The sequence below is a fragment of the Arachis ipaensis genome, chromosome B10, assembly GCF_059453495.1.
Source record: "Arachis ipaensis isolate K30076 ecotype BB chromosome B10, ASM5945349v1, whole genome shotgun sequence".
Taxonomy (NCBI): Eukaryota; Viridiplantae; Streptophyta; class Magnoliopsida; order Fabales; family Fabaceae; genus Arachis; species Arachis ipaensis.
Genome location: NC_142435.1, coordinates 142,367,059 through 142,391,193, shown reverse-complemented (window position 1 = coordinate 142,391,193; position 24,135 = coordinate 142,367,059). Strand labels below are relative to the sequence as shown.

Here is a 24,135-nt window from a genome sequence, read left to right as displayed (position 1 = left end):
CTATAATCTATTTTGATACGTACAAAAATTACCAAACATAGATCACTTTAATACAAACTTAATTTTTATCAAACTCAAATTTATAAAATCAATTTTATACAAACTCCAGTTATTAAACTGTAATCCAAACACACACTACAACACGTTACAAAAAAGGGCACGCTGTTACTTTAATATAAGAATTGTGGTCGTGGTATGAATTGGATCAAAGTCTAATGTGTTTGATGAACTAAATAGAGCTTCTGACCATCTTTAATCATGTCCACATCAGTAATTTTACCAGCATCTTCTGATAAAATAAAAACACAAGAATCACTAGGAAACTCAAATTGATCCGCTGCCATTTTGATTAGCTCTTCAATGGTATGTGGAATCCATAATACAATGCCATGTTTTGTATGATCTTTTGGATCCCATGGATGGAAAGGGAACACAGTACATTTCTGTGGATGCATTTTATCTGAAAATGACAAGTGAAATTTTAGCTGTCCTTGGTAAAAACACTGGCTCCAGCTTCTAATAGCAACTTTGCCATGAAGTATAAACCTTCAGCTGCAGCAACGTGCAAAGGGCTTCGGTAATCATAATCTTTCAAGTTGGGATCCATGCCATTAGACAGTAGCCTTTTAAGATAATCTGAATCTCCCCTTGCAACTGCTGTGCATAGAAAACTACCGCCATCTTCTATCTTCATGGCGGCTCCTTCTCTAACAAGTAAAGAAGCAACACGATCCCCATTGAAAGCTGCATTGTTGACCTTCAAAGCAAGTTCAGCTTCTTGCTTTCCAATATGAAATGTGATGTCTGACTCTAATTGCTTACCACGAGAAGTCTCTTTTCCCTATAAAACATGAAAATATTTAGCTCTCTTTATGATGATAAACTACATCTTCCACAACATTTCAATTCAGGCTAGAGTAAGGATCAAAGGGAGCATGATATGTGAGAAATAAGAGGGATAACATAATTACCTCAAGAAGGTTGTTTAATATCTTCCTTCCATCATAAAAGTATACGTCACCAAAATGAGCCATGATCGGCGCTCAGGAAAATAATCCCCGAGCAAGTCTAACCGACTCAAATATAAGTTGAATAAGAAAATTACAAATACTTTAAATAAATTTACAATGTATAAAATGAAAAATTACATATTTTTAACAAACAAAAAAATATGAGTGGATTCTGCCTGTGACATATGGAACAGATGACGTCTAAGGACTCAACAACGAATAGATACCCATTGCAGATCATTACTCTTGAATAGAAAGGCTCACATAATCAAATATTTATTCCTGAAAAATATTTTTAGAAAAATAGGGTGAATTTTGCAACTCAGTGACTAGACAATACATCTATAATCGACATGAGACCATATAAACATCATTATTAAAGTAATTTTTAATTAGAAAATAATAGTTGATAATAATAAGTGAATCAACAAGGGAGTTCTCATACAGAAATCAAATCGAAAGTCCATACTTGGCCGGCTCCACCTCAATGGGTAGCCCTTTCCTCTTGTGTGTCCTAACAGAATAACAGATCTAACGTGTGGCCTACACGTTAGACTAGCAACACCCCTGCTAGCTGGAGTCTGAGTTAGATGCATCTAAGTTAACGTCATAACTGCCGTTAACTACGGTTTTCTAATACGAGCCTCCCAAACCAATTCAAAACATATAAATTCCAATATAATAAATCTTCGATCTTTCAAATATATACGGTATTGAATCAAATCAAATAATACTTTCTCATAAGAAATATTTTCTAATCATAACTTCTTCGATCATAAGTAATTTTAAACACATTTCACAATTTCAAAGTCTAACAAGTACTTCAATGCTTCAAAAGTATATATTCGAGTAAAATCAAATATTCTAAAATAATATAAAACTTCATCAAACATGTATATAGTCTCATGTAAAATTTCTAAGATATGAGCTTCATAAAAATATATTTTTTTCAACTATAATAAATCAATTATTCTAACCAAATCAAAATTCTTCAACAATAGTTTTATAAATATAAATTGAAACTCAGAATAGCATGAACCAAAAAAAAAATTAACGGTTATAAATGTAAAACCTACTCACAACTTGGTCCTAAGTGACCGAAGAGACCGAGCTCGGAGTGCCAAATTAAAAGGTGAGAGGTTGGAATAGAATGAAACGAAAGAGAATTTGGACCGAGACGGTGGCATCAACTTCCAGGGCTAGATCGCAGATGTAATCATAACATCAACAGCTCCAACCATTCCATGATATCACCAATACTAGTACTCAAGATAATCTCCAGCAGAAACACAACAAAAGCAAAGCGATAGTACTAAAACAGAGACATATTATCGCAATTAAAACGAGCATGTAAGAAAAGAACAAAATGCAGCATAGTAAAGGTGAAAGCATTACAATTTTGCAAATGGAGTCAGAACGGAGAAAAATGGTGCTGATTCAGAGACAAGAATGAAGGGGGTGTGGGGCTGAGTAAGACCAAAGACGGTTCACTAGCAGTGACGTCGGTGATGCTCCCCTGAGGACGAGCCCCATTGATTGCAACAGCAGACGCGACGATGGTGAACTGCTCCTCCATCGCGACTCTCTCTTCCCTGCTTCTCTGGCCAGCTCAAACTCTCCCTTTTCATTCAGCAATGACGGCGGCCCCCAACAGTGACGACGGCGGCCTCAACGGCAATGGTTTGTCCGCGACGGAGGCAACCCCCTTTCTTCCCTCATCGCGGTTCTTCCTCCTCCGCGAACTCCCATCTCTCTCTCCCTCATTCGTTCTCTCAAGCTTAACAATGGCTCCTTTCAATGACGACCCAGGCAACCGCAGCGACGATAGATGCTTCGGCGACAGCCACAAAGCACGGCAACGCAGGAAGGCACCTCCTTCTCTTTCTCTCTCTCCCGTCTTGGCTTTCTTCTCTCTCTGTTTCTTTCTTTCATTCTCAGGGTGTGTGTGTTAGAAGAGGATTAGTATAGATAAAATTAGGGTTAGGGTTGGGAAGAAAGAATAAGGATAATTTAGGAATTTTGATAAAATTAGAGGGTACGGTAGTAAAAAAATTTGGGACATTACATTCTACCCTCCTTACAAAAATTTTCGCCCTCGAAAATTGATACAGTATGCAAAATGTTACATGATTTTAGCCTTTACCGAACATGAGAAAGAAGTATAAAATGGCACAAAAAGGTTACAAGATAGGTTTGTGTTAAAAAGATGTGGTTAACATTCACACACTCTTGTTCTCTTGATAAGTCAAACACATATGGCGCTTTTCACTTTTTTCATCACTCCCAAAGTACCTCCGAAAGTCAAACATCAAGACTAACTTTTCAACTTGTACCAAAATCTCCTTAACTTCCTCCTCGAAATACTCTTACTCATAATCTTCTTGACGTCGCCATGTCCTAAAGCTAATGTATTGCTCGCTGTATCTAGATATTACACGTTAACCAATAGAATCTCGAGTTTACTCAAGGGAATACAAAACTTAGGAAGAGAAGAACAAGCATCTCAGATGATGTTCGCAAGAATTTGGAAAGATGTGTAAGATCGCAATTAAATATGGATGTTCAGAAACAAAGAAGTGTGCTAGAAAGAGAGTCAAATCGCGACTTAACAATGAAATCTAAATCAAGAAATTTCGATAGAAACAATAAAAGAAAGATAGAGTATTAGGTCGAAACAAATTCAAGTTGAATAGGAGTGCATAGCTCACAAGAGATGATCACTAAAGTCGATGACAATGTTCACAAAGGTTTAAGAGAATGATTAAGAACATAATCAGGTAGGATATCCATCTACAACAGATACAACTAAGAGAAAATCATTTCACAATCTCGAAGAAAAGATATGAGACGAACATTTCAAAAGAAATGTTTGAAATGATAAAAGCATAAATACTATCACGTCAAACAAATTCAAGTTGAAACAAAGATGAAAAATTTATGAATTGAAGATTAATAGGAGTCACAGGTAAATATTTTTCCTCAAAAATCCTAGAGGATACTTAAGTGTACAATCAAGTAAGGATATGCATAAACAAAAAGATAAAATCAACAATAGAGAAAATAAAGCAAAACATAAATCAAGAATATGGCAACACATTTTAGAATATGCAACTTAACAGTCATAGAAAAAAAAATAAAAAACAATAACTATCACAAATATCAGTATGCTACTTTTTCTTTCTATAAAAACCTTCAACTAAGTATCTTTGAGATTATTATCATGACTTTAGACATTAAATAATTTTATCAATATAAAATTTGATATCTCCTAATTCAAAATTGTAGATAGATTACGTAAAACATGACAAGAAATATAATTGATCTCTTTGTTGTCCCTTAAGCCAAGATTTACATATACATTTAGGTATTTAACTCATTATAGTCACTGTTGGTAAAATACAGTCATATGATTTTCTATAATCATGTAGCTAGACTTGGTATGCAGTTACAAATAAATTCACATATAAAATAATGATAATAATAAAACTAAAATTTGAAGTATTGACAATTAACATACCTAGATTAGTTATAATAACTTTTTTTTTTTTTGCTTTTGACAAAATTCAAGCACATAGCAAAAGAATTTCAGAAAATTTGTATGGAGATCATATTTTTTGTAAAGATAAAACACCAAAAAGAGAATTCACCTTCATAAATAGTAAACTGAACTTAAAACATATGAACTAAGGATAAACTCAAATACATACACACACACACACATATATATATATATATATATATATATATATATATATATATATATATATATATATATATATATATATATATCTCCCAAATTCTTATCGTACCTTGGAAATTATATCAAAAAAGAACCTCCCTTTTTTTTTTACACAGAGTCTGACAAATTTGCAACCCGAAAGTAAGGCTAAGAAACACAAAAATAATCACCACATACAAATCAAGAAACTCAGAAGTCCAATCAATCACAAAAGAAATTGACTTGTTACTTAGAAAATCCCAATAATTTCTATTAATATTAGTCATATAATCACATTTTGAGTTCAATCATAGTAGAAATTCTCTCATCACTCTTCTCTTCATATACATTGTCCTGAGTTCCCATATATACGAATTGTAGGCTTGTAACTTTTTAAAGAACATTTAGCTCATGCTGGATTTTATTATCTTGTTATCGGAATATAAGAAAATCAATCAAAATTGCAAAATTAACATTAAGAATACTGTAATAAAATTGAGGTAAAAGTATCAGTTATATTATCAAAATCAAGGTACAAGATCTGGCAAGACAAACTAGAAAGGATGCAATTTCAATGTATTAGAAAGTATAGCAGATTTATTGGCAATAATTAAGTTACAATAGTAACTAGTGATTTGTGCAAGATAGTTAATTGAAAGGAGAATAGAATCAGTAGTAAGAATGAAATACATGTCACTTTATGATTGCCACAATATTTTAACCAATAAGATAATCATTTTAACTATAAATCTATAAACATGCGAAGCAACAGTATATTTGACTATTCTTTTTATTATCCTAAACAAGAACAAAAGCTTTGCAAATGTCAGATAAGAAAAAAAGGAACACCAAAGGAGATACGAGCCTTTTAAAAAAACCATGTTGAGAATCGAGGAGACAATGGCTGCTGTAAACTTTCTCTAAATGAGAGCTAGTAGTTATAATATGCTAAAGATTTTTTTATATGACAAAAGAAGTAAACTTTTGGTGCCAAAAACTAGTATTATTAGTATAGGACAAGATGAGTTAACAAAGCAAATTTTTTTTATAGTTGGGTTCTCTACTTTTGGGAGAACAAATCCCTTGCTTTCAAAATACGAACCAACAAACTTTACGAGACAAATAACAAGGTTCATCAGGCGAAATAGTTTGCATCACAGAGCACTACAAATAAAAAAAATCAATCTTCCTAAAACTCTAAGAATAAGAACAATAGTTGACAATAGTGGAATTTTCAAAAAAATGCAAGGGTTAAGACAATTCTCAAATTTCAGATCTTAGCCAAAAACGAAATTCATCCTCCAATCATCAATAGAAAGTAAGCATTCACAATCTAGATCTTGCCTGAACAATCAGAAAAACAGTCCCATGAAAGAAAAGTCATGTTCAATAAACAAAACCATAGCAGAACTGATTATCAAACTAATAAAGCTTAACCAAACTTTCAGATCAGAAAAGATCTTCAATTCAACTAACAAATCATTCAAAAAAAAAAAAAGTGTCACACCTAAACAAAGAAAATCATAATTCCAATCCAGCAAACAAGAATAACACTCCATTCATATGTTCGTCATGTAGTTCTTCTACCTAAGCAACCGAATAACAGTTTTCATAGTTGTTGATTCGAAAGAAAGAATCACGAGTGATTCAAATTATAAAATCCAAATACAGTTCTATAAAATGAATAGGATAATAATTTACAGGAAAAACATATCAAATCTTCTAGATCATAGATGAAATCTTGAAATCCGAAACCATAGAAAATAACATGAAGATAAAGAAGATTAAAGCAAATATTCACAAAAACGAGAAAGAGTAGAATAATCTAAAAGATAGAAAATCGAAACCAAAATCATAGCACAAACACGTTTAAGAAAAAAACCTACCAAAGCATAGGTCAAGATTGGGTATAAGAAAAGGATAGGAGTAGCAAGAAGCGACAGAGGACGCAAGATTACAATAACCAAAAGACAACAATGACAGAGAGGACAAAGATGACATTCCCACAGGCCTCTGATAGTGCCACAATTCGTACAAATAGGCGCGCTTCTATTTATACAATTGTGATCCTACCATAGGACACTTGCTCCATATTTCACAGGTTAACCTAAAGCTCTGATACCACTTTAATTTGTCACGGCCCAAAATGAGCCATGATCGGCACTCAGGAAAAAAATCCCCAAGCAAGCCTAACCGACTCAAATATAAGTTGAATAAGAAAATTACAAATATTTTAAATAAATTTACAATGTATAAAATGAATAATTACATATTTTTAACCAAAAAATAAAATAAAATAAATATGAGTGGATTCTGCCTGTGACATATGGAGCAGATGACGTCTAAGGACTCAACAACGAATAGATACCCATTGTAGATTATTACTCTTGAATAGAAAGGCTCACATAATTAAATATTTATTCCTGAAAAATATTTTTAGAAAAACGGGGTAAGTTTTGCAACTCAGTGACTAGACAATACATCTATAATCGACATGAGACCATATAAACATCATTATTAAAGTAATTTTTAATTAGAAAATAATAGTTGATAATAATAAGTGAATCAAGGGAGTTCTCATACAGAAATCAAATCAAAAGTCTACACTTGGGCGGCTCCAACCCTTTCCTCTCGTGTGTCCTAACAGAATAACAGATCTAACGTGTAGGCCACACGTTAGGCTAGCAACACCCCTGCTAGCTGGAGTCTGAATTAGATGCATCTAAGTTAACGTCATAACCGCCGTTAACTACGATTTTCTAATACGAGCCTCCCAAACCAATTCAAAACATATAAATTCCAATATAATAAATCTTCGATCTTTCAAATATATACGGTATTGAATCAAATCAAATAATACTTTCTCGTAAGAAATATTTTCTAATCATAACTTCTTCGATCATAAGTAATTTTAAACACATTTCACAATTTCAAAGTCAGTAAGTACTAACAAGTACTTCAATGCTTCAAAAGTATATATTCGAGTAAAATCAAATATTCTAAAATAATATAAAACTTCATCAAACATATATATAGTCTCATGTAAAATTTCTAAGATATGAGTTTCATAAAAATATTTTTTTTTCAACAATAATATATCAATTATTCTAACCAAATCAAAATTCTTCAACAATAGTTTTATAAATATAAATAGAAACTCAGAATAGCATGAACCCAAAAAAAAAATTAACGGTTCTAAATGTAAAGCCTACTCACAACTTAGTCCTAAGGGACTGAAGAGACCGAGCTCGGAGTGCCAAATTAAAAGGTGAGAGGTTGGAATAGAATGGAACAAAAGAGAATTTGGACCGAGACGGTGGTAGCAACTTCCAGGACTAGATTGCAGATGTAATCATAACATCAACAGCTTCAACCATTCCATGATATCACCAATACTAGCACTCAAGATAATCTCCAGCAGAAACACAACAAAAGCAGAGCGATAGTACTAAAATAGAGACATATTATCGCAATTAAAACGAGCATGTAAGAAAAGAACAAAATGCAGCAGAGTAAAGGTGAAAGCATTACAATTTTTCAAATGGAGTCAGAACGGGGAAAAATGGTGCTGATTCAGAGACAAGAATGAAGGGTGTGGGGCTGAGTAAGACCAAAGACGGTTCACTAGCAGTGACGTCGGTGATGCTCCCCTGAAGACGAGCCCTGTTGATTGCAACAGCAGACGCGACGATGGTGAACCGCTCCTCCATCGCGACTCTCTCTTCCCCGCTTCTTTGGCCAGCTCAAACTCTCCCTTTTCATTCAGCAATGACGGCGGCCCCCAACAGTGACGGCGGCGGCCTCAACGGCAATGGTTTGTCCGCGACGGAGGCAACCCCCTTTCTTCCCTCGTCGCGGTTCTTCCTCCTCCGCGAACTCCCTTTTCTCTCTCCCTCATTCGTTCTCTCAAGCTTAACAATGGCTTCTTTCAATGATGACCCAGGCAACCGCAGCGACGATGGATGCTTCGGCGACAGCCACAAGGCACGGCAACGCAGAAAGGCACCTCCTTCTCTTTCTCTCTCTCCCGTCTTGGCTTTCTTCTCTCTCTGTTTCTTTCTTTCATTCTCAGGGTGTGTGTGTTAGAAGAGGGCTAGTATGGATAAAATTAGGGTTAGAGTTGGGAAGAAAGAATAAGGATAATTTATGAATTTTGATAAAATTAGAGGGTACGGTAGTAAAAAAAACTTGGGACATTATAGTATATGTCAAGGATATTTGTAAACGATTGTTTATCAAGCCGCAGGAGCCTACAGAGTTGGCAGACACGAACAGTATATGGTTGAGGAATGTTGCAAAGAATGGATATCTCTCCAAATGAACTGTTAGGTTCCAGAAGTGAAACAGTTTCTTCAGTCCCATCCTCAGCAGTGCCTATTAACTCCTGCATATTCACAGCTTTAGCAGTTAGCACTCAATAAAGATATCAAGTTTTAAGAGGCCTGACAACGAATGCAGAGCAGCAAGTGTATATAAGCCAAATTACTCAGGATTGTGACTGAAAACATCAATAGAACCTACACAGTGTTTGGTTCAAACGAAAATAAGGGGAAGGAAAATACAGGGAAAGAAAACGGGTGGAAAGTCAAGTTTTCCATTGTTTGGTTTATCAAAGAAAATGAAGAGGAAAAGAAAAAAGTGGAGTGGGGTCCACAAAAAAATTTTCTCTTCGACTGGGAGATGAAAACTAACAAGAAAGAGGAAATAGTGATATAATTACAAATTTATCCTCTCTTTAATAAAAAGATCAAAATATTTTATTTTATTTTTTTTACATTTAAAAATTATCTCTTGTGCTCTTCTTAATTTTACAGCACTATCAAATTTTATTTTTTTCTTAAATATAATTAAAGAGATTAATAATATAATTTATGAATAATTATTTACTTGTAAAATTATTTACTTGTAAAATTAATAAATTATAATTTATATATAATATAAGTAAGGATATTAATGTAATTTTATTCTAACATAATTTTCTTTCTTCTCACTTTTCTTTCAAACCAAACAAAAGAAAATTTTTTCTCTATTTTCTTACCATCCATTTTCTCTTAATCCAAACAACATACAAATAACTCTACTTTTCTTTTTATTTTCTTTCCTTTCATTTTCTTTCCTCTTATTTTCTTTCCTTCCATTTTCCTTCTTATATCCAAACAAAGTCCTAAGGAAAAAAATTGTATTATTACACACGTGCTTGTGAAGATATAAAAGCATACCAGCACACCATGACAGACAAAATATAGTTGAAGAAAAGTTAGGAGCTAGCAATTTTGTTAAATTTTGACCAACATGTAACCAGCAAAGAAAAGTGAGCCATTGGATGAAATCTCACATCAATCTCACACCATTAAAACTATTATTGATGGCTATTTGATTGCTACAAATTACAAAAGTTGCTGACCCCTAGCATTCTTCGAAATGGGAATTTCCTGAAGGACAGCAGCCTCGGTATAGCTACTCTCAAACTGTAAAAGCAGATGGCCTTTTATTTGTTCACGGATATCCCGTCCAAGTCTATTTCTATTCATATATTTCATAAGATCTGTCATCTTGTCCCTAAATTTCTCAGTTTTTGACTATCTCTATAAGCAAGAAAGAACTGCAAAACTATGTCCACAAGAAAAGCTAGCTGCCCTATGATATCCAATATAAACAGATTCTCAGGCAACCCACGAAAGAATCCAAACTCCATTGGAGTGAAATAACATATTATACATGTTTAATCAAATACATTCTATATTTAATTTCTTGGGGTGAGCATGTGCTAATGTAAAACCCATATAAAATTATGTGCTTGTTTCATTTAATTTGTATAATATATAATATGTATATACTTTTTTGGTCATGGGATTTATTTAATTTATATATGTGCTGTATGCAGTAATAATATCTGTGATTCTGCGAGCTGCAATTTGCATGACTAACACCACTGAAGGGATTGGGCCTTGCAACTTGGGCAAAATCCATTGAGTTTTTTCGCAAACATATCTCTATCGATCAATATCGTGGCTTAGACATATGATGTAGTTGCTAGGTTAATGTGTGTGAGTGTGTTTGTATGAACAAAAAAAAAACTATCAATCAATATCATCACCAAGTTGGCCTTATATGATATCATCAATTCATCATTTTCTTAAAATTGTATTATAGTTTAGGAAAATTATCCCGTATGGCACTTGAAATAGCGGAATATGATATTCTTTTGTACTAACAAGTAGCCTCAGACAAATTTGTGGTGTAGTGAAATTTGAAGGACAAAACTAACCCTCTTAATAAAAGTAAAATGTGTTGGATGATAAAAAAAGTGTAGCGTGGCCAAAAAAAAATTTGCTAAATACATACGTATTTTTTATATATTTTCATATATATAATTATATTGTGAATATATACCTATATTAGCTATTAAACACATTTTAACAATTTATGTAATTATTTCACGTGAATTTTATCATTATGATATAGATAATAAGGTGAGAAATAAATATTTTAGAATTTATTAAAAAATATTAATAACTTAGATAGATTAATAATAATAATAATTTTCATTGAAAAAAATTTAATGTATCTTATTTATTAAATTATACATATATAAATATAATTATTAAATTGACTCACAATATGATCATTATTTATGGTTATAATTATTAATATTTGTTAATAATAAAATATTTTAATGAAAAAATAATACTGAAATTTTTTTTGGCGTCCAACCATTATGAAAATTACTTCATGTTATCATGTCTTTGAGAATTTTTGTTAAATAGTAATTTTAATTGGCAAATTTAGTTTGATTTGTTTACCACTTGTTTAGTGTTTAAAATTTATAAGTTCATATACTATCAAGTATTTTAATATATTTTAAATTATTATTTAATTATTATTTTGATAATTAAATTATAAAGTTTGATTTGATCAAATAAATGGTCTAAATGGAATTTGAATTTATTTTAAAGATTATTTGAAAGTTAAAACATGCAAATTCTTTTGCTTATATATTAACTAGTATTTTTACTCGTAATAACGTTACGGAAATATAATTTTTTTAAAATTATGGTACACTTTGTTTGGACAGTACATATTATGCATGGCACAAAAGATTTATAAAATCAAACTACTTTTATAAAAAAAGTCTTAGGTCAACAAAAGTCTCTGGCTAAGTAGACCAATGTATCTGTATATAAAAAATTAAATAATAAGATTTTTAGTTATTATTTTTATATGAAAAGTCTAATTTTTTATTAATAATTAATTTTAACATTCGTTATCTAAAATTTAAAATAATTTAACGTGTATGCTTTTACATTTAATTAGGTGTTAACTGTTAAATTTGATGCACAAATAAAAATAATTAATTTTTATATTTGCTATTTAATAATAATATTTTTTCTCTCTATGTATATAAAAATATAATTAGATATTAGCATAAAAAAATTATACTGATAATTATAAAATTAACTCAAAATTAATTTTTTAAAACAATTGAATCTTGATTCTAACTTTTAATTATAACATTAGTATTCTCTCCAAATTATATGTAATAAATATTTGAAAGAAGAGAAATAAAAATATAGATTAAAAAGATAAGCGGTGAAAATTTAAAACTAAATAAAAAACTAAAAAACTATATATGTATATAATAACACTAATAATAATATTTTTATTTAAATTATATTATTTTGTTCATTTTGTTTTCTGTAGAAGAGAAAAATAGAAAAAGTAGAGAATGAGAGAAAAGAGTAGAGAGGAAGATAAAGATGAAAAATAAGAGTGAAAGTGAGAGTTTGTTAATTTTGGAAGAAAAATTATTTATTTTAATTGTAAAAAAATATCGAATGACATATTTTGATTTGTCAAATTACTAATATAAAATATAAATTATATATAGAATAAAATTAGTAGAGAGAAATAGAAAAATGGAGAGAAGTAGATAAGAGAATTTAGGAAGGAAGTTTATTAATTTTGAAAAAAATATTTTCTCTCAATTTTAATAAGAGAGTGTCATGTGATACATTTGATTGTTAAATTAGATAGTAATATATGAAACATAATATAGGTACATTTTAATTTTAATTTTAATTTTAATACAATTAAAGAATGTCATGTTGCACATTTTAATTGTCAAATTAGTAATTAGTCATTGATATTGATAGGGGTGGCAATGGGTAGGGTAGGGTAGGGTAGGGTAGGGTTTGGATCCAACCCTAACCCTACCCGCGTGTTGAGATTTTTATATAAACTCAACCCTATCCTACCTGTGGGTTGAGAATTTTTCAACCCTAACCCTACCTGCTCTTAACCCGCGGGTACCCGACCCTTTCCGCGGGTTATAAAAAAGATACAATTTTATTATATAATTTGATGATAATTTAAAATATAACTGATTTTTATGTAAAAAAAAATATTGAATTATCAATTAATGATTTTTTTAGTGGCTAAGGATATTTTATATTTAGTGAGAGATATTTGATTTAAGATCTACTTAAAACATAAGTATATAACATATATATATATTTTGAATATAAGATTTTTGAATATAATATTCATTATATTATATATATTTATTCCAATTTAGTGAAAAGTTAGAAGAAAAAAGAAAAGCGTCCATTGTCTAATGGATAGGACAGAGGTCTTCTAAATCTTTGGTATAGGTTCAAATCCTATTGGACGCAAATAATTTGCATTATATATATATATATATATATATATATATAGTGTGGGTTGGTCGAGTAGGGTTGATGCTCAACCCGCATCCTACCCAACCCGCACGAGAACCCTACACGCACCCAACCCTACCCGCTGCGGATCGGGTTGGCAACCCTACTCGACCGGGTGGGGTCGGGTTGGGTACCCACGGATAGGGTACATATTGCCACCCCTAGATATTGATAATGATATATAAAATAGATAGAGTGGTTGAAGGAATGAGAGAAATAGAGGAAGGAAGAGGGAGGATAGGAGAATTCTTTAATTTTAGAAGGAAAGATTTGAATTCAATTGCAATGAGATTGGTTTTAAAATTAGTAAGGAGAAGAGAAAAATTTCTTAATTTTAGAGAGAAAGATTTGATTCTAATTGCAATGAGAGAGTGATATGTAATACATTTTAGTTGTAAAATTAGAGATATATAATAGATAATAGATATTTTGCTATAAAAAAAATTTTCAAACCTTTTATAATTTGTTTTTTTCACATCAATCAAGCAATCAAAACTCAATATATAAAATTTTACTTTACTTTATTAAATATTTTTTCTTTCTCCTGATTATCTATCTTTGAACAAATCATAAACAGTGCGATATTAAAAACTAAAATTTATTAGATATAGTTAGATATCATGTTTTTTTTTATTTTAAAATTTTAATTTGAAGGTAATTTTTTTTTATGAAATTACAACTTTTAATACTTAAGAGGCCAAAATAGATTTAAAATATATAGTATATTTGAAGGTTATCCAATTTATACATATTTATGTGAATTTATGAAATTTACTCAAATTCATCCTAACTTTTTCAAATTTAAATTACTAATTATTAAATTTATTTATTTATTTTATTAATCTAAATTCGTAAACTTATAAGAATTTAAAAGTTAACTTGAGAATCTAACAATTTTACTTTTTAAAAAATAAAATCCGTAAAAACAAATTATGAATATATCAAATCAAAATTTAAAAAAGAAAATTATCACTTTGATTTTAAAAGATAAAAGATTAACAAAATGATATATGAAAAGAATATTATTTAATTGTTAATATTAAATACATACTTTAATTAAGATAGACTCTTTATTTATAGTGAACAAACTTATATGCTAAAAACAAAAATAAAAAAACAAAGATAGACTCTTTATTTATAGTGAACAAACTTATATGCTAAAACAAAAATAAAAAAACATATATTACACGATATATATGTGAAAATAGTTTTAAACTTGTAAACAAATCTTAATAATTAATAAAAATTGTGAGAAAGAATTGAGATTTACAAGGTAAAAAGAATAACTCAATTAATTTAATTTAAAGTGCAAAAAACAACAAATTTAAGCTATTTAATGTAACGTTTGAAAAATAGTTCAGATAAAAATAAAAAATACATTTAACGTAAAATACAATTTTTAGTAGTAGGATCCAAAATATTTTTTTTTTCTTTGGTTTAGTTTGTGTATATTTCACTTATATAGAAGTGAAATATTTAAGTAAAATATTTTTACATATTTTTCATATATAAAATTGCAAAATATGACTAAAATTTTTAATATATATTTTGTTATTTTGTCAGTAAAATATGAAAATGATATATAAAATAATAAATTTTAAGATTTTTCACAAATTAAAAATTTTTTAGAGAAATAAAAAAGAGCAAAATTAAATATTCTAACATTATTTTCCATCGATTTTTTAATAAATTTTTAATTCTATAAAATTCATGATAACATATGTATTTATTAAGAGTTAATTTAAAAAAATAAAAAATAAAGTTTTATTGTTAAAAATGGCTTAGAAAAAAATGGCTTGACATAATTTATATAAATCATTGACAGATAGACTCATTGTATATTACCATGAAACAGTTTTAAATTGGGTAGGTTGGACATTTTCATCAATTTCAAACTGAAAAAAGGAAAAATCCGTTGCAGGCTTTTTGTAGACCTTTTGTGATTGATATGTACAATATTTTTATTCACTAAATCTTGACCATATGTATTATTTAATATATATCTCAATAGTTGTAGAAATTGAAATACCATATTCCAAGCAAATAGAGTGACATATGTGAATATCTTCCGTTAGTTTACTGTATAACGATATACACGCATTATACTTTGATGATGATGATGCAATCTTGCTCTGTCACCACAATCCAGATTCGGCTCAATTTTATGGAAATGGATCCTATATGTGCACTTTTCTTTGATATGGAATCAAGGAGGACTAGACATGTATATGGGGCAGATTTTTGGCAGCTTTTGGGAGAAGAATTCGGACCGTCCAAGTTCTTCGTTAGTGAAGTTTTCTCCACCAAATCGCATGATCCGATTTGGGAGGGTATAGGAAACAAATTTTAGTACGTATAAATCGGACCCTCCGTGTTGCTTGAGTTGGAACATGAAGTCGAATGGTCCGATTTGCATGTTGAGAGTGTGAGTTAAAGAAGACTGAAGTCGGACCATCCGAGTTGGCTAGGGGTGGCTATCTTTTTTATGAACCGGAAAATGAAAACGAATGGTCCGATTTGGTTGTTTAATATTTTTTTGAATGAAGTTAACCTAGTCGAAGGATCCGAGTTGAGTATAGAGGGCTTTATAAAAGTGTGTAGTGAGTTAGTGGTAGGTTACCCGTCTTCTTCCCCTCCTTTAGTGGCTGCTTCCTCTGTTTCGTTTTTTTGGGTCTCTTTCATACTTGTTTTGAACCAGAGAAGTTAGTAGTTAAAGTTATGCTCTTTTTTTTTGTGATTGAGAGAAATGAGTGACAGAGTATTACTAAAGGTGTATTATTTTAGTCAGATTTTGTTACAAACATCTGAAGGAGTAAAGTTTATTTGTGAAAATCTACTAGATATTGTTATTCCTTTTATCATCTCATTTGAAGAGCTCAAAGGTGTGATCTGTGAGAAAATTGATTCTGAGAGGGCAAAAAAAATATCATGTATTCTATACAGATATCCCATACCGGTATTTGGTGGGTTCGTCCAATTTCAAACCAGATATGTGACGGACGAAGTGAGCATGCAGGAGATGTTTTCAATGTATATTGAAAACCGGGCTTAGATCTCGTTCATCGAGTTGTATGTTGAGTTTGAATAATCTGATGTCGACCAGAATATTCTACGGAAAGATTATAATAATAACAGTGAAAAAGAGTTCGAAAGCAACTATGAATGTGTTGATCCAGATGGAGATGAAACTAAGAGTTTGGGGCTCTTTTTTTTAATTTGGTTATATTTATATTAAATAATAATTATAATACAAAATATTTAAAAATTCCAAAAAAAAATTTCTGTCCTCTATTAAATTAAATACCTAACAGTCATCAGTTTTAAAATGTAGCAACTAACAAAATAATAATAATTAATTTACTAACAATAATATTTACCACTAAAAATTAATTAAAAAATGTCTAAAAATTTTTAAAAAATCATATAAATGCTGGAAAATACTAATAATCAGTTTATTTATATTTCTAATTTGCACTTCTAATAATAACAATCATAAGAAGTAAATAGTTTACAATATAAAATATTAAAAAATTCCAAAAAAATTTACGTCCTCTATTAAACTAAATACCTAACAGTCATCTGTTTACATTTTAAAATGTACCAACTAACAAAATAATAATAATTAATTTACTAACAATAATATCTACCACTAAAAATTATTTAAAAAATATCTAAAAAATTTAAAAAAATTCATATAAATATTGGAAAATACTAATAATCATTTTATTTATATTTCTAATTTGTACTTTTAATAATAACAACCATAAGAAGTAAATAGTTTACAATAATAATTTTAAATACAAAAAATTAAAAAATATTAAAAAAAAACTTACATAATCAGAATGACTGAGATAATGCATAACATGAAGCTCAGGTCGATCAACATCCTTAATTTTATTCTTCTTTGGCATGCTTTTAATTCTTCAACCATGCACAGTTGAGAGGTGGGAGAAGAAGAAAAATGGGGCTTCAAGCTGAAAATGAAATGTGAGAGAGTGATGTTTTCGGATGGTGAGAGAGGTGAATGCATGAGTAAGTGTTTGGTTTCAGGACACCGTTTGGGGAGCTGCTACAACGCGACGCGTATCCTTCCCCTTTGAAATCGGACCGTGCGTGTGCTCTCCACCAAATCGGACGATCCGTGTAGTTGTTGGAACTCGGAGGGTCCGAATTGTTAGAAGCCTGACACCACAACCTCGTAAAGCCCCTCCCTCTCTTATAATGGAGTCCAACTCCACTCCAGCTTCAATACTGAAAATAAAAAGCGTCCAGATTCCAGCCACTCTTACTATTTTTTTTCTTTTATTTTATTTTATTTTTTGATAGAGCTAGTATTACACGGTTACTTGATAAAAAAAAATAGCACAGGTTGTCCAAGTGTAAAATGTTTCAGCCCTTACGATCTTGAACGCCGAGACTGTAGGATTACCATGTGTTCATAACACGCAGCGAAAGAAAAGAAAGCAATCCTAAAGATCTATTTTTGTGCTTAAATTTTATTCCAATAATGTAATTTATAGTAGATCAGATCTAAATACCTGAGTACACTAGTAAAAATCTTTTTCTCCTTCGATGGTACGAAGGCGCTATGCGTATCCACACCGAGATCAAACTTTGCTGTCAACTCTTTGACCAATGGATATCTGATCTAAATTGAGAACCTCTTTGCAACTTTTGCACACCATAAAATTCTTCTCCAAGAATTAGACTCACATACACTTATGTGTGTAGAGGTAAAGGAATAAAACCCTTGTGTTTTATTCTCTCGTTTTTTCACCATATTCCTCTACTCTTGGCATACATATATATAGTATGAGATTTGTTACTGATTTTAAATTTGATTCTCAATTCAAATTTAAATCATATCTTTAAATTCCAAATCTGAATCTTTAAATTTTATGAATCATATCATAACAATTTAAAACATAATCGATTTGGATCTCATCCAAATTTATAATTCAAATTCAGAAATAGAATAACTAATTATTCTCAAATCTCATTTAATATTCTCAATTATCATACTATTATTATATTCTTGGTGCTAGCAAAGAATATAATAATATTCCATTTGAATTAATATAATTATTTATTTGATCAAATCAAAATAATAATTAAATAATTCTATAACAAAGATTAGAACACTCGTTAGTGTGTGACCCCATAGGTTCAATACTAAGCGGGTAGTAAATTAGTCATACTAAATTTACTAATCAAGGTTGGCGTCTAGCAACACTCCTCAACGACCCGATAGTTTGAAGTAATCTATTTTTACTAAGAACCTCAGAAGAACAAAGTATAATTCCTTCCATCTTTCCAACTCTTGGTTAACCTTTAGAGTATGGTTTAATTGTCAAACTCTAACTTGTTACCATTATTATAATGAACTGTGAATGATCTAAGAAACTCATTTCTTCATTCATTCAATCCCCTTGGCCAAGGTTTTATTCATCTCAATCATTATAATTATAGAGCTCAAATTCTTTACCGAGAGTTGACGGATTCCTTATTGACTAATCATTAATTCTACAAGTATTTAAATCATACCCAATATCCATTCAACTAGCACCCTAGGGTATTAGGTGTCCGGAATCAAAGTATAATAAATACATTGTTAATTTCTATGACAGTCGCATGTCAAAGGAAACTCTATTACTATGTTCATCTTGAGAATATCCTATTGACAAATATACGGTAATTATAACCATTAGGAATTCTCAGAGTGAGTCAGTTCAATGGTCATATCTCTATATGCACCATCTATATATATAATTTAATAAATGAGATCTATTAATCTTCATCCAATGAAGACCATTATATATATATTGATCTTTCCGGATTATTAATGTCCTTTTTAATAATCCTATGACCAAGAACAATTTAGATTAAATTATAAAAGATTTATCTCTCAATATTATGATCACTATCACAATGATAAATCTCTAAATTTAATCAAGGACCTTATTATATTAACATTTTAATATAATAATAACAACAAATTATTTGACACGTGATTGATTGGATTGTGGTCATACTACTTATTCCTAACAAAAATCTTTCAGGTCAAATTATTCCGATTTTTCTATTAACATAACTATTTAAACATATTATGATTACGATTAGACTTTGAGAGATAGATTAGCAACGACGATCGTGAGGATATATAAAATTGTGATTATAAATTTATGTCCATTTTCTTTAATTTTAGATCATAATTTTAAAATAAATAAAGTGGAATAAAAAATTTTTTTGTCAGCCAAAAACTGTGACTATAAAAGATTTTAGGTCATGACTAAAAAAGTTATAGTTTAAAATAAATTAGATTTACTTAATATTATTTATTTGAGTCATTCTAGTATGTCTATGTTATAGTCGATATCATGATAACTATAATATTTTAAAAAATATTGTTAAAATTAAAGTAATATTTTTTTTAAAAATGCTGCTAAAAAAATATTATCAAAATATATATAAAAAAATATAACTTTAATTTTGACAAAACTTACATAACGATTATAACAACTATAATTATAAACATGCTAACATTTACCTATTTATAATATAACATCAAACTCTATTCCATTCAATGTTATTGGAAATCAGCATCTGTTATTAATATATGCACACCAATCTTCATCCAAATTATGGGGAGAATTTCGGTTTAATTTTATGACGGGTTTTATCTCAATTATGGTTGATATTGATGAATGGATTATGTTTCTCTCTCATATTGGATAGATATTGTTGGTTTTTAAAGCCTAATAAGCTTCTAGTAAGATTTATAACTTTTATTTATTTATTTTTAATATTTTGATCTTAAAGAAAGAGATTGCTATGAATTGAATTAGTAGTTTGTGTAATAAATATAAAAATTAAAATAATATAGTGATGGTAAATATAGATAATGTCTGAATAGGAGATTTAAAAATAACTATTCAAAAATTAACTATCTTAAGTGACATCACAGTAAAATTAATGTGTCAATTTTTCAAAAAATATTCACCGTCCATTACTCACCACTATCTTAAATGTTCTTCGTATCTATTTTAAATAACACTGTAAATTATATCACATATATTTACCTATATATTGCTCCACATTATATTATAAAAAAGATATTGTCTAAGCGTGGCTGAAGAATTTATCTTACAATACAATGATACATACATATAATTTTTATTAATTTTTATTAACGTTGATTATCATAACATAAAGCAACGTAAATAGATTAATTAAGTCATAATAAAACATATTGTGGTTATCCGATGGGATAAGTATTGTTTTAGTCTCTAACGTTGAGGGTCAGAATCGAAACCGTCCCCATCGTAATTTTGGATTTAGAATCATTCTTAACGTTTTTTTCGTATTAAAATCGTTCTTTTTAATAAAAAAAATTATAATTTTTTTAAAAAAAATAAAAGAAAAAAAAGCGCTTCCCGGGGGGGGGAGGAAACGCGTTTTTGGGGGGTGGGGGAAGGAAATGCGAAGGGGGAAGGGGAGAAAGCAATCGCCTTCACCGCGGGTCTCCACCGTCGCAGGAGGTCATCGCCGCCACTGTTGGGTCCTTCGCCACCGAGTACGAGCAGCGAGAGAGGAGATCTGAAAAGAGAGAGGGAGCACCGGTGGAGGGGAGGAGGCCGTTGCCATAGCCGCTGCTGCCATCGCGACACCTACATCGTCGCCGGTCCGCCCACAATCCGCCGCCAGAAACGTTACCGCCGTTCATGCATGCTTCTGCCGCTGCTGTGGAGTGCGTCGCCGGGAAGGGGAGTCCGACGCGAGGAGGGCGGCGCGCGAAGAAAAAAGAAGAATCTAAGGCTGAGCTGGGTTCCTGCCATCGCCGATCTGCCCAGCCACCGTCGCTCCGTCGCCCACGAGTTGCCGGTGGTTCTGCTTCGACTTCTGCATCTGCTTCTTCTTCTTGCTTCGGCTTCTGTTCCTTGCTTTGGCCTCTGCTTGCTGCTTTCGCTCTAGCTTCTGCTTCTGCTTCTTGTTGAATTTGTGCTTCTGCTTGTTGATTTGGCTTTGTATTTGAACTTCTGCATCTATTTCTGCTTCAGTTTCTGCTTTCTGCTTCTGCCTTCTGTTTGTGTTGATTTTTTCTACTTTCTGCTTCTGCTTGTGTTGATTTCTATGTCATTTGAATTTTTTTTAATGTTGAATGTTGTGTTATTATTGATTTGAATGTTCTGTTATTGTTGATAATGGATTCTTGAATTTGAATGTATGTTCTGTTGTTATTGTTGTTGTGGAAAGAAATGGCTGATAGTGAAAATAGGGGCTGATAGTGGAAATAAGGAAGTGGCGATGGTAGAGAATGCAGAATGAATAGTGGTGGCAAGGAATGCAAAATGAACGGTAGTGCAGTTGGGGGTTGGGAGTATTGTTGTCTTTTAAAAAATTCTTTTATTCAAAAGGATTATTTTAATACGAAAAGAAACGTTAAGGATGATTCTAAATCCAAAATTACGATGGAACGATTTCAATTCTGACCCTCAATATTAGGGACTAAAACAATACTTATCCCTAATCCGATCGATGATTCATGTATGAGTTAGATAAGTGAAAGTATGTGTATTTTACTATTTTATTCTTGATATGTTACTTAACTTGTCTGCAATTGTTTAAATATCCAAGAGGGATTAATTAATTATAATAATTATCTATCGAACTCATAGAAGACTCGGTAAATCTTTTCTCCCCCAAAACATGCCTTCTTTCTCTTAATTAAAAGAATATCAAATATTTGTTATTTAATTATATCTTATAATACATTTAATAATGTTGATACCTTTGTATGTGGACTATTACTATATATATATATAATTTCTTTTTTTAAAAATATTTTTCACCATGTATAACTTTTAAAAAGATATTTTATTAATTCCAAAAATTAATCTCACGAGTATTTAATTTTAGCGTAATATACTTACCATTTTAATAACTAAGATCAAATTTATTATTATTATTCATATTTAATTTATAAAAAATGAATTAATAAACACTTTATATACAAATTAATATATAAAATTCATATTATATGTTAATTATGATTGGCATAATTATTATTAATGTTGGATCCGAGTATAATTTTAAAGTAATTTTTGAGATTGGTCGTTTGTAATGAAAATGTCTCTAAAATCTTAATAATCGTACTATAAACATTTTTGAGATTGAAAAATTGTACTATATTAATCTATATTTTAGTTTCTTTTCATTGAGTTACTTCTCACGCTGTGAGTAGTACATATATTTCTATATTAAACTAAATAACGTCACTTTAGTTTTAACAGTTAAATATTTGGTAAAATAATGATGTTTAATTTTAATGATTATGTATTTTTTGTGTGGAAATAAGACGTTTTATATTTTATTATTTAATATCAAAATTAAATGACATCATTTCATCTAGTTTATTATTGCATCTTCATATGATACTGAAATCAATAAATTTTATTTTTGTCAATTTAGTCCTAATTTTTCTTTAAAAATGCATATATTATATTTTATTTTTATTTTAAAGAATGGAATGTGAGTTTATCTGTGTGTGAATTGTGATACAATCATATATATATATATATATATATATATATATATATATATATATATATATATATATATATATAATGATAAAAAATATTAAAATCAGTTATAATATTCAATCTATTTGTTGTAGGGTATAATATGAAAAACTAAATTAATTAATATATTTTTTATTTATAAATTATATAATTTTTTAGAATATTATCTAATTCGACAAATCAATTACTAATTTATTACTGACTAATAAATTATTTATACAAGACAAAAATATAAATATCAAATACTTACTTAAATGGACTAATGAATTAACTACTACATCCATCTATCTAATAATTTGGTTACACAAACACAACCTTTAATTTTACGTAAACAACACAAATCACATGCATTGAATACTTTTCTCTATCTCATTCTTTCTCATAAAATTAAGGGGTAAGTACGATTTTGGTCCCTTAAATTTAGTGCCAGAATCGAATTCATCCCTCTTGTTATTTTGCCATTAAAGTCGTCCTTAATATTTTTTTTCGTATTAAAATCATCCTTTTTATTTTTTTGGACAAAAATACCCTCACCACTACCAACACAATTACCTCCTCCACCACCACCACCACCAACACTAACACCACCGCCACAACCTCCACCAACAGCACCACCAACACCACCACCAGCACCACGACCACCACCAACAGCACCACCAACAGCACCACCACAACCTCCCCCTCCCCGCCCTCGCCTCCCCTTCCCCTTCCCCTTCCCCCCACCCCGACGTCCCCTCCCCCTCCCTAACACCACCACCAACGCCGCCGCCATCCCCCTCCCCCCTTTCCCCTTCCCCCTCCCCCTCCCCGCCTCCCCTTCCCCTTCCCCCCACCCCGACGTCCCCTCCCCCTCCCCGCCTCCCCTTCCCCCCACCCCCACCCCGCGTCCCCTCTCCCTCCCCGTCTCCCCTTCCCCCCACCCCCAAACAGAAACAGAAAAACAGAGAAACAGAAACAAACAAACACAGAGAAACAGAAATTCAAAGCACAAAGAAGAGATCTGGTTCGAAGAAAGGCAGCGGCGGGACGGCGAGACTGCGGCGGCGGGACGGCGACTTCTCTTCTCCCTTCATCGTCATCATCATCAGAGTTCTGGAGGAGGCGGCGGCGAC

General features: G+C 30.8%; 1 pseudogene; it reads right to left on the bottom strand.

The window, feature by feature from the left end:
- Positions 1–212: 212 nt before the first annotated feature.
- Positions 213–10,423, bottom strand: LOC148581959 (potassium channel KOR1-like; annotated as a pseudogene).
- Between the last annotated feature and the right edge of the window lie 13,712 nt (positions 10,424–24,135).